General features: G+C 42.0%; 1 protein-coding gene across 4 annotated transcripts in view; it reads left to right on the forward strand.

Annotated features, from left to right (window-relative positions):
- Positions 1-5037: 5037 nt before the first annotated feature.
- Positions 5038-11849, forward strand: part of ZBTB43 (zinc finger and BTB domain containing 43) — a 21588-nt gene continuing 14776 nt past the window's right edge. The window contains exons 1-2 of one of the 4 annotated variants that reach the window (XM_019421122.2): positions 5038-5127; positions 8458-8581. The gene's annotated coding sequence lies outside the window, so the exon portion shown is untranslated. Of the gene's footprint in view, positions 5182-8457; positions 8582-11849 lie in introns of all 4 variants that reach the window. The other 3 variants (XM_019421120.2, XM_019421121.2, XM_019421123.2) reach the window with 3 other exon arrangements.

The raw sequence follows: 11849 nt of genomic DNA on the forward strand, positions 1-11849 counted from the left end.
GCAATTCCTTTCTCGCTGGTGAGAGAAAGTCACATGGCCATACCTATGCTCAAGGTTTACCATGCACGCAGCAGAAAGACTGCAAATATTTGATAGACAGCACTAATGAATTCCACAATCTCCACTATGATGGTGAATTTGTCAATTTCTTTTCCTACTACTATCAATTTTTACTCTATACTATTCTTTGAAGCTCTAATATTGTATGGATACGATTTAGAATTATTATGTACTTCTGGCAAGCTGAAGCCTTTTAATTATAAAATAGCCTAATTTCACTAGTCATCTTTTGCTAAGTTAGGCTACAATATAGCAAGATAGTGCTCTTAAAGATACTGCTCTTAAACCACCCGCCTGAGAAGGGACACTTTTCATATCGCATTAGTCAAAGAAAGTTACATGACCACACCTAACTTCAACACGTCAGTGCCTTAGAACAATAAGGGTTAATTTCTCACTCATGTTATATGTCCTTTGTGGGTTATTGTAGTACTACCCATTCTTCATTCTGTGTTATCTTCATTCAAGGACCCAGGCCGCAGTATACTCTTGGGACATAATCTTGTGGCAAAGGGAAGGAACGATGGTTCTTAAAGCTCTGCTCAGGAATGCACACATAACTTCCATTCAGGGGGCGCCTGGGTGGCTCAGTCAGTTGACGGTTGGACTCCTGATTTCTGCTCAGGTCATAATCTCAAGGTTGTGAGAACGAGCCTTGCTTCAGGCTCTATATTGACAGCACAGAGCCTGCTTGGGATTCTCTCTCTCCCCCTCTTTCTGCCCCTCCCCACTTGTGCTCTCTCTCTCTCTCTCAAAATAAATAAACATAAAAAAAAGAAAAAAACTTTCATTCCTGTTTCAATCACAAAGCCTGAGTCCATGGGGTGGAAAATACAGGCCTCTTATGGGGACGGGCTATAAATTATTGAAAACAATAATGCAAGCCACCACACTATTTTTGGCAATGCTCTTTGCCTTAAGGTCTATTTTGTCCGAAATTAATATAGCCAACAGATCCAGCATGGAATCTCTTCTACCATTCTTTTACTTCAAATTTTCCATCTTTGTATTTTAAACAGTATATAGCTTGATTTTAAAAAAACTGGTGTTAGAATCTCTTTTAATTAGAAGGCTTAGGGTTTTTTTTAATGTATTTATTGCGATTACTGATACATTGGAATTTTTTCCACTTTATTTTGTGCTTTGTATGTTTTATGTTCTTTCATTTCTGCCTTTTTTACCTTCCTTCCTTTCTTGTTTGCCTTCTTTTTAAAATGTTTTTTTTTTTTTCGGGGTGCATGGGTGACTCAGCCGGTGAAGCATCCAACTTCAGGTCAGGATATGATCTCACAGTTTATGAGTTCGAGCTCTGAGTCAGGGTCTCTGCTCTCAGCACAGAGCCCGCTTCAGATCCTCTGTCCCCCTCTCTCACTGCCCCTTCCCCCCCCTCCTTTCTCTCTCAAAAATAAACATTTAAAAAAATAATAAAATTTTTTTTCTCCTTCCGGTTTGGTCCATAACTCTATTTTTATTCTTTCAATGGTAAGCCCCCAATTTCAATGTTCATATTTAATTAAAAGTCTAATGTTAATCAGTATTTTTATGGACAGTGCACAGATTTCGATTAATTGAACCATTGACCACAATGCTTTGCTTTCCCTGTATGCAAACCCTTTGCGATGATCCTTCATACCTCCCTCCTACTATAACATTGAACTCAGTGATGTGCCTTGCTTTGGCCAATTAGATGTAAAAAGAGTTTTGAAAATGTGCTTGTGTATTTCCATTGCTCTCTTTTGTGTCCCTGCCATTGCCATGAGAACTTATCCTGTCAGCCTGGCTGGCGAGTGAGACACACAGAACAGAGTAAAGGCCCCCAGCCAAGACCATTCTAGATCAGCTGATCCCAGACATGTAAAAGCAAGTCCAACCAAGCTCAGCAGTGCTTCTTAATCCACCCCCAGCTGACACCAGATGTGTGAGCAGTAAACAAATATAGTTGTATCCCTCCCAGGTTTTGTGGCTGTTAGTTATGCAACAGACAACCAAGGCATGCTTCATAACACTCTTACACTTTATATACAATCATTCCATTATTTGTTTCGCCTTTTTGAACCCCACAAATTATAAGTTGTACTTGTTTCTTGCCCTGATACTTGTTCATATTTACTCATGTTTGCGTCTTCTTTACTCACCAATCTTTTTTTTTTTTTATTTTTTTTTAACGTTTATTTATTTTTGAGAGAGGGAGAGACAGAGTGCAAACTGGGGAGGGGCAGAGAGAGAGAGGGAGACACAGAATCTGAAGCAGGCTCCAGGTTCCGAGCCATCAGCACAGAGCCCGACGTGGGGCTCTAACTCACGAACCGTGAGATCATGACCTGAGCTGAAGTCAGAAGCTCAACCGTCTGAGGCAGCCAGGCGCCCCATTTTGCTCACCAATCTTTATTGTTCCTCCAATTGCCTTCCTGGGATCACTTGATTTCTTCCTGAAATATATCTTCTAGAAGTTCCTTCAGTTAAGTTCTGTTGGTAGAAACGCTTCGTTTTTGTTGATCTGAATAGTGCTGTGCTTTCATCCCTGAGAGACTAAGTATACAATTCTAGGTAGACAATTATTTTCTCTCATCACATTAAGGCGATTATTTCATTAATGATATTATTTCATGCTCTTCTTATCATCACTGCTCCTGTTATTGTCATTGAACAATCAGGAGTTGGCATCACTGTCATTACATGGTAGATTATAGGACTTTCCTACTTCTAAAATCATTTCTTGTGCTGGCGTGTTCTGCAGTTTCAGCAGAATGGATCTCAGTTTTTACATCTTTATCCTACTTGGGGATTCATTGCATTTCCTGAGGATTCTTATCTTTCATCAATTCTGGAACGTTCTCAATCATTATTTGACAATTGCCTTGCTCATACTCACATTATAATCACCTAACAGAAGTGACAAGCTTATGATGGACGTTCTCACTCTTTTCCATTTCTTTATCTCTCTGGGATGCCTTTTGGGTTGTTTTCTTCAAATCTCTCTTTTAGTTCACAAACTTCTCTTCAGCTGTATCTAATTTAGTGCTTAACCCTTCCAACGAGCTATACTTTTAAAACAGATCTGCCTTTGGGACGCATGGCTGGCTCAGTCAGTAGAGTATGTGAGTTTGAGCCCCATGTTGGGTGCAGGGATAACTTAAAAAAATAAAATATTAAAACAAACAACCCCCCCCCCCAAACAAGATCTTCCTCTGTACTGGACTTCTCTGCTTATTTCCTTATGGGTTTTGTGGTCATTGATTATGAGTTCATATTCATTTGGAAGACTACCTGGCCTCTTTGGGTTGATAGTGAGTTCTTCCAGAGAGGTCAGGTGTTTGTTTCAGCCAAATACCATAGGTACTATCAACACAGGCCCATTTTAAACTAAAGCGTCCAGCCTGTGGGCTTTTGGACCATGCAAACATTGTGGCCATGTGATGGCCATTTGAGTAAAACGCATTACCTCTCCATCCAGAACCAAGGCAGAGAGACAACTTTCCTTGTTGCCTATCGCAGCAGGGCAGATTTTCTTTCCTTCAGTTTATCCTTCCCTTAAAGAGATATTCCTTCTTGGGTCCCAACCTGATGTTCCAATTTGGCTCTCATCTTGCCTGGACCCATAGATGTCCCTACGGCTTGTAGCAGCATCATTGTTTACCTACCTCCAGAGACGATTTTCAAAATATTCATCAGTATAGCACACATGCTAACCCATCAGAACCGATGCAGACTATGTCTGTTCAAAGTTTCTAATAATATTTTTAAGTTTATTTCTTTGAGAGAGAGAGAGAGCACACGTGAGCAGGGGAGGGTCAGAGAAAGAGGGAAAGAGAATCCCAAGCAGGCTCCACACTGTCAGCGCAGAGATCAACGTGGGGCTCAATCCCACCAACCATGAGATCACAACCGGAGCAGAAATCAAGAGCCAGATGCTTAAGAGACTGAGCCACCCAGGGGCCCCATCTGTACAAAACTTCTGAACATCAACTCTAACTTCCTAGGCTTGTGTTTCTGCTTCTCCCTAGCCTCAGATGATTTTCCTGACTTTTTCACAAGCTTATCTATGTTTTGAAAAGGGTGCTTTTCAATATTTCTCTTAGTTTTTTAATATAAATTGTAGCTGCTCTATTTGAAGAGTCTACAACATTGTTAAAAATAAAGTCTAAGTAAGAAATGCATTAGGCTCATAAAACAGAACATCCAGAGTTAAGTTATGACTGTAGCTTAATGTCATATGAGACCTAGGCTCTTTCCATCTTTTCACTTTGCCAGCCTTAGCATTTGCTTTTTACATCATAGGCACATGATTGGGACTGAACTTCCAACCTTAAGATCTGCTAAGAGACAGGAAGAAAATAAAAGTGGCAAAGCACTTAAGGGGCATACTTAACTAAAAGTCCTAGTGGATTTTGTTTAAAAAAAAAAAAAAAAAGTACTACGTGCCAGAAGCTGGTCACATGACTATGGCTAGTTTAACCACTGGCTAATAATGAGAATGAGATTACCATTAATAGTTTGGACTGATTATGAGTCATTCCTTCTAGCAGGGGTGAAGATCTACCTCCCAGAGATCAAAAGATTTCCTCTGGTACCTGAACAAAATGAGCCTTTTTCCTGAGGGTTGGGGAGGGTACCCAGCTCAGCGCCTGCCACACAGAGGGAACTGTTCCATTCGTTGTAGATTTACTGAGCATCCACTACGTGACAAAGGCATTGTGGAGGCAAAAAAGATTTGATACGATCTCTGCTAGGTAACATGAGAGAGAGAAAGTTTGTAAAGGGTTTAGGACTTGGAATCAGCTTCCTAACTCACAGTAGTAGCCTCACTCATCGTCCGTAAAGCAGATTAACCTGCTCCCGGTTACACTGCGCAGTCGCTGGCTACAAGGGCGCCCTCTCCTGACGCCCCGCCCCAAAAGCGAGTCCCGCATGCGCACACCGCCTTCTCTCTGACGCACCCCCGGAAGCACTGGCAGTCCCGGGGGCGGAACCGGGAAGCATTTCCGGGGGCGGGAGGCGCAGGCTGAGTCGGTCGCGGCGGCGACGGCTTGAACGGGCCTGAAGCCGGTGGCGGAAAGTGTCCCGCGGGTGGGTTATGCGAGTGCGGAGCCCTTAGCAGGTACTGCGGAGTTGAGACAGCAGGTAGCGAAGGGGAGGGGGGAGGCCAGAGAGGTTTAAGGGCTTCTCTGCAGGACCCGGCGCGGGCGCCCCCGGCCGGCAGGCCCATTCCGCCGACCGGGATGCTTTAGCCGCGCTCGGGCGGTTGGAGTCCCGGAGCCCCGGGCCGCCTCCAGCCAGTCCGGTGCGCCGACCGCGACACCAAGGCCCCCGAGGCAGCGTCTCGCCCAAGGTCACCCCGCGGTGGCGGACCTTGGCGGGCCAGAGCGCTTGGAGATCCCGCTCGGGTTCGTCCGCTGGCCTTTCGGGGGCGCCGTGTGGGTGCGGCGCGGCGGCCTCGGGTTCGAGCCAAAGCCAGGAGAAAGGTTGTGCCCAGACTTTGCTAGTATCTGTCTCTGTTTACTTCTAAGTAGTGTTTCCCCTCGCTTGCGGTCTCTGTCACCTGTTGTCACCTGCCCTTTTTGCATCTCAACTGGGCCCCTGTCAACTTTGTGTTTCTTTCCAGTTTGTCTCTCTCGAGCCCGTCTCTATCTGGACCCTGTCTTTATTTCTGCCTCCACCTTGCTTATGTGGTTTTTCACCCTGTGTTTCCCTCTCAGCCCTTCCTCTCATTCATGGCCTGCCCGTCAGCTCTGCTCTTTGGCCGTCCGTGTTGGTGCCAGTTTTGTGTCTTTCTCTCTTGTTTGTTGCCTCTCCTAACTGGGTTTGTCTGGGCGGGGCAGGGCAGGCCTGCCCGGACCTCTGAGCCATGCAAGGTGACTCATGACCCTGTGAAGCTTCTTGCCCTGGTGACATTCTCAGTGACTAGACTGCAGTCTGGCCTCAACTCTGACAGGTGTCGCCCAACCTAAGTGTCCGGTGCAGAAGCAGGCAGACCAGAGACCATCTCAGGGCCAGCGTACCTTGATAAATCCTTGCCTTTTCCTACCCATGGCATTTTAGGCCTGCACAGCTCCTGAATTCCCTTCGATCCCTCCACGTACCCCAGGATGGCCTCCACAGCTCCCAGGAGCCTCCTCTTTGAATTACAGCTGCTTAACTAGGCCTGTCTACAGGCTAAGGAAGGGTCCGTCTGAGATCTTGTGTCCCTGGGGGCTCATGGAACAGTAGCAGGATTTCTAGGAGAGCTGTATGCTTAGTGCAGAAATTGTGTCAGTATGTACAGTTAGATTATAAGAAACCTAATAATTTGGTTCATTCTTTGCTTTACTAAGGTACTCCCTGGAGAAATAAGCCAGACCCAGAGGAACAAATACTGTATGAGTCCACTTATACTTTGTCCAAAATAGGCAAATTCATAGAGGCAGACAGAAGGTAGAATGCAGTTTACCAGGAGCTGGTAGAGGAGGGAATGGAGAGTTATTGTTTAAGGGATACAGAGGTTTAGTTTGGGATGATGAAAAGGTTCTGGAAATGGATAGTGGTGATGGTTGCGCACAACATTGTGAATGTGTTTAATTCTACTAATTGGACACTTTAAAATAGCAAATTTTATACTAAGTATATTTCATCACAGTACAGGGAGGAAAAAACCCTTGCTCATTGGAGAAGCTCGGTACTAGCCAGCTCTTTGAAAATGTGCTTTTAAAAATTTATTTTGTAGCTCTTAGGAACATTAAGTTGTTTGTTGATGCCTGCTCTTGTCAGAGCTAATGTCCTTAGAAAAGGACTTCGGTCAAAATAATTCAGTTAAAATCTTCCCTCAAGTTTTTTACTTGAGGCAGATTACCACTCTAGCTCTCCTCCCTCCATAATCCTCGGATTCAGTGCAGGAATCTGCATAAATAGGGAATTTCAGGAAGACTTTACTTTTCACATGAAGAAAACCGTTAGGGTTGGAAAAACAGCCCTGTTATGATAACACAAAATTATGTGTCATTTCCTGTGTCTTTTCTGATGGGGGGGGGGGCTTTGTATTATGTTCTTATTTAAGCTATTTTGTCTGCTATGGTAGTTTATCAGGCTTTCTTGTGAGATGTAGCAGCTGAATTACTACTGTATAGAATCCTAGGATACCATGGATTGAGGAGAAAACACCGCCAATTAAGCTATGGGCGTGTGCTTTTGTAATCACTTAGGCTTATGAAAATTCTTTTTGAAAACATTTTTAGACTTATTTAGACATTTTTACATGATACCATTCTAATGCCTAAATTTTAAAAAATAAGTGAAATAAATTGGTGAAAGTGTTAAACTTTTAACATTCATACTCTTGAATACTTGTAAGTTCAGAGATGGGTCCATACTTTCCCACAGTGTCCTTTGTGCCATCAGAAACATTGATGAGGGTCTCAGGCAGTGACAAGTATTAAAATTTCCACTTGACCATCACATCCTGATTGCAGAAATTTTGAAATATGCCTCTTAAAATCCGTTGAATGTGCTGTGTATTATTTTCATGAACTTTTCCTTTTTACTTTATCTACACTTATGGTTGGAAAGATTTTTGTCTTATTTGCAACATGTCGAGAAGACTTTCCTTTTTTATTTTGTTTTGTTTTGTTTTGTTGGTATGTAGCTAATCATTATCCTAAAACCCAGTGCTGTGTCTGCCTTCTGTTTTTCTCGATTTGAGCTTCTTACCCCAGTGCTAATGAATATGAGAGTGCATTTAAAACCATTTCCTTGGCTATATTGTAACGTAATGGCAGGATGACCGATAAGTGGGGTTTGTGGTTAGAACAATACCTTCTCTTTTGAATCTCAGAGAGTTTGCTACAATGGAGTATTTGCTTTTGGCTTTTTTTTTTTAAGTAAAACATTCAGCTGTGTCTTAAAATTAAAGGGAGACAAGATTCAAAGTCCATAAAGTAGGTAGCTTATTTTTAAAAAATCCTAAAATAGATTTTAACTAAGTTCTTTGGCTAAAGTGTTCCAATTAGGAGAACCTATAGGGGTGCTGATTGGCAATGGTCTGAAGACTGAAAACACTTTTCCAAAGGATATTTTAATTTTGTAAAATTACATAGACACTGATCCATGTTGGTTTTCTATTTTTAACCAAAGTACCATGGTAATGTAAGACGGTTATTAAAACTGGGTGAGAGATTTAGGGGTGTACAGAACTCTCGGCATTTATGTAACTTTTCTGTAAATCTAAAATTGTTTCAAAATTAAGTCCATTTTAAGTACAAGGCAGAAGCTAAGATAGTACAGACTAGAAGTTAATATAACCCAAGATACCAGTTTTCTTTCTGCTGCTCAGAAATAAATACTACACATGTAGTATTTATTAGCAAGGCACATGTATATGCTGAATGTCATCTCTTTTACATTTTCAACGTGATTTTTTTCTTTCAGAAGTCAGTGTGATTCTAATTTGAAGCAAAACTGAGAAATGGGTTCCTCTTCCTCATTCATCCATACTGCTTTGTGATGGCCATGGCATAAGGGGCTTTTTTCCAGGATAACACCTTTGCATTAGGTAGGTAAGCTATAAACTTTCTAAAAATACAGGTTTTTAAAATTATTTACTAAAATGGTTTATTTTTCAGCAAAAATGAAGACGTATTTGTGTTTAATTGTTCTAGACCATAGGTTCTCATACTTCTGAGCAGGAACTGTTGCACATTTTAAGGCCAGTCCCTGCTCTACATTGTACCAGTACAGCATCTCACTTCAGAGAAACTTCTCAGGGACTTTTTTTTTTTAACTTAGAACAATATTAGATTTAAATTAAACTTTTAAAAAAATTTTTTTAATGTTTGTCTATTTTTGAGGAAAAGAGAGACAGAATGCAAGCGGGGGAGGGGCAGAGAGAGAGGGAGGCACAGAATCCAAAGCAGGCTCCACTCTTTGGGCACAGAGCCCGATGCATTGCTCAAACCCACGAAATCCAAGATCATGACGCAGGCCGAAGTCTGATGCTTAACCGACTGAGCCACCCAGGCACCCCTAAATTAAACTTTAAATTTGAATTCTGACCTACCACTTTTGAGATATATAACCTTGGGCAAGTCTTTTAACCTTCCAGAGTTTAGTTTACTCATCTTTTTTTTTTTTTTTTTAAGATTTAATTTCTTAAATTTTTTTATTTTGAGAGAGTGAACTTGTGCATGAGTCAGTTGGGGAGGGGCAGAGAGAGAGAGAGAGAGAGAGAGAGAGAGAGAGAGAGAGAGAGACAGAATCCCAAACAGGCTCCATGCTGTCAGCACAGAGCCCGACACAAGGCTTGCTCCCACGAACCATGAGATCATGACCTGAGCCAAATTAAGAGCCAGATGCTTAACCTGACTGAGCCACCCAGACACTCCTGAGATTTATTTTATTTTTTCATTTTATTTATTAGAGCATGAGAAGGGAAGGGCCCAGAGAGAGAATCCCAAGCAGGCTCCACGCTCAGCTCAGAGCCCAGGGTGGGGCTCGATCCCGTGACCTCAGGATCACAGTCTGAGCCTGAGCCAAAATCAAGAGTTGGATGCTCAACTAACTGAGCCATCTAGGCACCCCAAGATTTGATTTTTTTTTTTTTTTTTAACTAATCTCTACACCCAGCACGGGGTTCAAACTCATGAACCTGAGATCAAGAATCACATGCTCTTCCAGCTGAGCCAGCCAGGTGCCCCTAGTTCACTCATCTTTAAAATAAGTGTAATGATTCAGGAGTATCGCAGTTGCAAGACCCAGGTTTACATAGCTTGCCCTTTGAACTGCAAAGCATCTGGCTAGTATAAAGAAAGAACTTTGGTAGGCATGGGGTTTTGGTATTTTTGTGTATTTGTGCCAATCTTTAGGTTTACTGAAGTAGTATTTACTGTGTTTAAACGTGCTCTCTAGGGGCGCCTGGGTGGCTCGTCGGTTAAGCGTCCGACTTCAGCTCAGGTCATGATCTCACGGTCCGTGAGTTCGAGCCCTGCATCGGGCTCTGTGCTGACAGCTCAGAGCCTGGAGCCTGTTTCAGATTCTGTGTCTCCCTCTCTCTGTGCTCCTCCCCTGTTCATGCTCTGTCTCTCTCTGTCTCAAAAATAAATAAACGTTAAAAAAAAAATTAAAAAAAAAAAAAAAACGTGCTCTCTACAGTAAGTATGCAAATTACCTTTATGGTCTAATTAAGAAATCTTTGGAGGGCTTTAAGACCAATGGGTCTGCTTCCCTATTGTTATCTGTGTTTTAAGATATGTAATTGTGTTTAAATAATGCGTAAAATTTGATATGCTGTTCTTTAGTTGTATAAGAAATACATTAAACTCATCAAAATTGAAAGAGATCGTGGAGGTCATCTAGAGTTTGGTGATTTCTTCAATATTTTCCCATTGTCTTCTGCTTTTAAAAAAGCCTGTGTGGCTCAGTTGGTTAAGCATCCGACTTTGGCTCAGGTCAAAGATCTCACAGTTTGCGAGTTCAAGCCCAGCGTCAGGCTCAGTGCTGACAGCTCAGAGCCTGGAGCCTGCTTCTGATTCTGTGTCTCCCTCGCTCTCTGCCCCTCCCCCACTTGCACTGTCTCCCTGTCTCTCTCAAAAATAAATGAACATTAAAAAAAAAAAAAAAAAAAAAAGCCAGAGAGCATCCATGAACTATGGAGGGAATGAACTGAGATAGGTGTGTATGTTTTAGAACTGTTACTATTAGTTTAAAAAAAAAAAAAAACAAAACAAAACACTGTGTGTAAGATGACAAATAAAATTGCAGTACCTTATTAAGTCTGAGGATGGTGAATAATTTGCTCTGGGGTTTAGGAACATATGTTATAGACGATTTCAGTTGTTTATTTGTGAAAGTAGTATTCACCTTTACTTTCCACACTATCATCGCAGGTTATATTAGGCCTGAGCAAGTGTTTTGAATTTAATTCCAACTTCACCACTTACTAGTTAAGCAAGTAGTTTAGCCTCTTTGTCTGTATCCTATTCTTCTTTTTTTTTAATGTTTATTTTTGAGAGAGTGCATGCGCGTGCAAGAGAGGGGCAGAGAGAGAGGGGAACAGGATCTGAAGCAGGCTCTGTGCTGACAGCAGAGAGCCCGACGTGGGGCTTGAACTCACAAACTGTGAGGTCATGATCTGAGCCATAGTTGGATCTGAGCTTAACCTACTGAGACACCCAGGCACCCTGTGTCTATTTCCTATTCGGTACAGTAAGATAAAAACTACCTATCCAGTGGATCGTTATGAGGATTGATGAGATAGAATACATACAGTCCTTTTGCACAGACTCTGGTACAAAGCACACATTTAATAAATAGTAGATGCTGTTATTATTCCTACTAATTACAACATTTTCCTAGTTATCCAGTTTGGAAACTTCAGAGTCGGTATAGGTAACTAGTTTACCTTGCATTACTTTATTTCTTAAACAGCTTTACTGAAACATGATTCATGTACAATTAAAAGTTTTTTAGTAGGGGCACCTGGGTGGATCAGTCTGTTGAGCGTACCACTTCTGCTCAGGTCATGATCTTGTGGTTTGTGGGTTCGAGCCTTGCATTGGGCTTTGTGCTGTCCATGCAGAGCCTGCTTCAGATCCTCTGTCTCCCTCCCTCTCTGCCCATTCCCCACTCTCTCCCTCTCTCAAAAATAAATGAACGTCAAAAAAAAGTTTTTTAGTGCATTCAGTGGGTTGTATAAACCCATTCTAAAATTAGATTGTGGGACATCTAATTTTAGAATTTTCATCCTCTCTCCCCCACCTCAAAAAAAAAAAAAAACAAACACACAATTAGCAGTGATTCTCCTTTCCTTTCCCTGTAGTTTCTGG

The sequence above is a fragment of the Panthera pardus genome, unplaced genomic scaffold, assembly GCF_024362965.1.
Source record: "Panthera pardus isolate Hobbes unplaced genomic scaffold, ASM2436296v1 HiC_scaffold_20, whole genome shotgun sequence".
NCBI lineage: Eukaryota > Metazoa > Chordata > Mammalia > Carnivora > Felidae > Panthera > Panthera pardus.